Below are 2,709 nucleotides of genomic sequence, written 5' to 3'. Positions count from 1 at the left end.
TTGTTACTTGATGCTTACGCTCAAAGCCGTGCCAGAAGAAGGTGAACCACTGTTCCCTTCGATGCAATCTGAAAGCTGCTGTGCCTTCAAGAACTGATCCATGAGAGGACCTGGCTACGAGACCCCTTCCCAAGCTACGAGGGAGCATTGTGCACCAGCTGATCTTTGCCAAATCTTCCTGGATGTCAGACCCTCAAAAAGCTACCTACCAGAGACAGGGACTGTCGTGGAAACATGAAGTGAAGCGCCCAGACATTGAAGTCCATCGCCGACCGGAGCTGCACTGCTCCTTTGCCTAAGACATTTGATTCACGGACACCTTGCTCATCACAGTAGACCTCCTTCATCCTGCCGGAGAAAGTCAAGGCTGCCGACGACTGAGGAGAATCCACTGGTGGGTTTCCCGCCACCCGAAGGCCAGAGTCCTTCCTTACCTCTCTGCAGCAACAAACACTTGTCATTAAGGGGCACCACACACCTCAGCTTGCAGGGCGTTTTTGACTGATCGTCAACGAGCACCGCAAGAACCAAAGCTGCTGCTGCATTGACAGTTCGCCCTTTTTCTTCATAGACTGCTTACAGGGAGTGCATTCAAGAAGGGCCCGTCGACGACTCACGAAAGAACTCTACGAAACCAGGTACTTTGGGGCCGTAGAACCTTTAGAAGGACTCAAGGCTATATTGAGCATAATTGGACTGATCTTGTCAAATATGCTTCATTTACAGGTTGCCCAGGGTTCCTCGCACAGAACCATCTGATGGTAGTGGGATAGACTGGTCTGCCATTGTTTGATTTAACTTACATTCCTTCTGTGGTCTATCGTTGATTCCTCTTACAATCTGATTTGTATGCTATTTGGGGCTGCTAGCTGTGGATGCATTTCAAAGGAATTGATTGTTAAGAGTGGTACCACATAGACCTGTAGACTGGAAAATGAGATGTGAAGCTACTTTAAAATACCTGGCGATCTCTGAAGATACCCTGAAAAATAACCCAGAAAAGGCTAAAAGAACAAATCGGGAAAAAGACTGGGAGGAAACACAGGAAAAGAAATTATCACAAGACCTATGTCATAATGTCATCTGGGAACGCAAAGCTCTGAACATGCTACCTCCATATTTGATGAAATTTCCCTCACAGCACTACCGAGATCTGCTTATGCGCTGTAGTTTTAACATCTGGCACTCGAGAGAAATAAGGTGGCGAAGAAGGCAAATTGACAAATCACTAGCATATTGCAGATTTTGCAGAAAGAAGGACCAACTGGAAACTCTAAGGCATTTGATGCTAACTTGTCCGAACCTGGTATTGAATCGCCTGATGTACATGGGACATTATACGAGCCTGATCTCGGAGGAGAAGGAAGAAGAGTAGTGGGAAAGGCTCATCACAGCTGAGAAAGTGGGACGTACTCTGGACGCATTGAAATGTGTTGAATCCTTAAAACTGGAGCAGGAGGAGGGGAAGCTTGAGGTGGATGTCACCCAAACAACTGGAGATTCTGGCCCAGGGGGGGGTCATTTAGTGAATTTGAACTTGAACCTAATTTGGGGGGCTTCCGCCTCTTTGAGGAGGGAATGTTAAAGGAATGTTAAAGGTTTAACCAATAAAAAAAATAAACCTGTATATATTTACCATTATAGTATTGCCAGAGTACAAAGTGTGTTATTGTGAATATGTACATAGCGTGAACCCTATTTATATAAAGTCTGTTTTCACTAACATAGTGTGTGGCCATTCCTTTGTGGGGGCTTGGGGACTACACTGTACTTAAGAACCAGCCCGCATCACCTCATGAGAGCTTAAGCCTTGATTGCTCGACCAACGTTACCATATAGAGAATCTTGGCTGGGGTGCTCTGTGCCTCGACTCCGCCATATAGGGAGCAGTAGTACAGAAGCCCCTCTCCCGTGCTTTGCAAGGGCCTCTGGTACTGGATCCACTTGTCCCACGTTTGGAAGGCCTCTTCAGACGCCACACCAGCACTTTAATAATTGGCAATGGGCATCTACCTAACTTCTTTTTTCTACTGCCATAGCTCATGTTCAGTTTCACGTCCTCCTCAAACACGTGCAAATGCAAAAAAGCTGCTACTACTTCTAGATTATATTGCCAGGCGCTTTCTTGCACTTGCCTTTATCCATCTCTTTCCCTTTCTCGCCCCCTCTATCTCCCCCTCCCTACCTCCCTCCTTTTTGTGTACATACATTTTGCCTTTCAGATTCATCGAAAGCATGGAGCCAGCACCTTCAAATAACTCAATATAGGAGCAAATGACGCCAGCGCCTTCAAATCACTATCCATGTTAGAGAGCATTACACGTATGATGTTAGATCTAGATTTTTGTATTCATATATATGTGCTATGCATTTAGTAGGTATTGTATGTACCATTTCAGTGGTCAGCTTGGGAATTTATTTAGTGAGTATTTTTATATTACAGTGCAATGTAAAAGGGGGGAGGGCGGGAGGACCTTATAACTACTATAAATAGTAGTTCACATGCAGACTCAGAGACAAAAGAAAGCATAACAGAGATGAATAAATATGTATTGTTCCCAAAACTCAATCCACAATCTAAAGTACAACCCCACTCCCCCCAGCTGGAATACTAGAATTTATTGCTAGATCCCAGTTTCCCAAATTTACAACCACAATCATTAATGGATATAGCGGGGTACCCACAAGACAAGCCCGAAGGCAAAAATA

Source organism: Ambystoma mexicanum, chromosome 10, assembly GCF_040938575.1.
Source record: "Ambystoma mexicanum isolate Mex_15411 chromosome 10, UKY_AmexF1_1, whole genome shotgun sequence".
NCBI classification, from domain to species: domain Eukaryota; kingdom Metazoa; phylum Chordata; class Amphibia; order Caudata; family Ambystomatidae; genus Ambystoma; species Ambystoma mexicanum.
The sequence above is the reverse complement of the archived record's forward strand: the minus strand, read 5'-3'. Positions refer to the sequence as shown.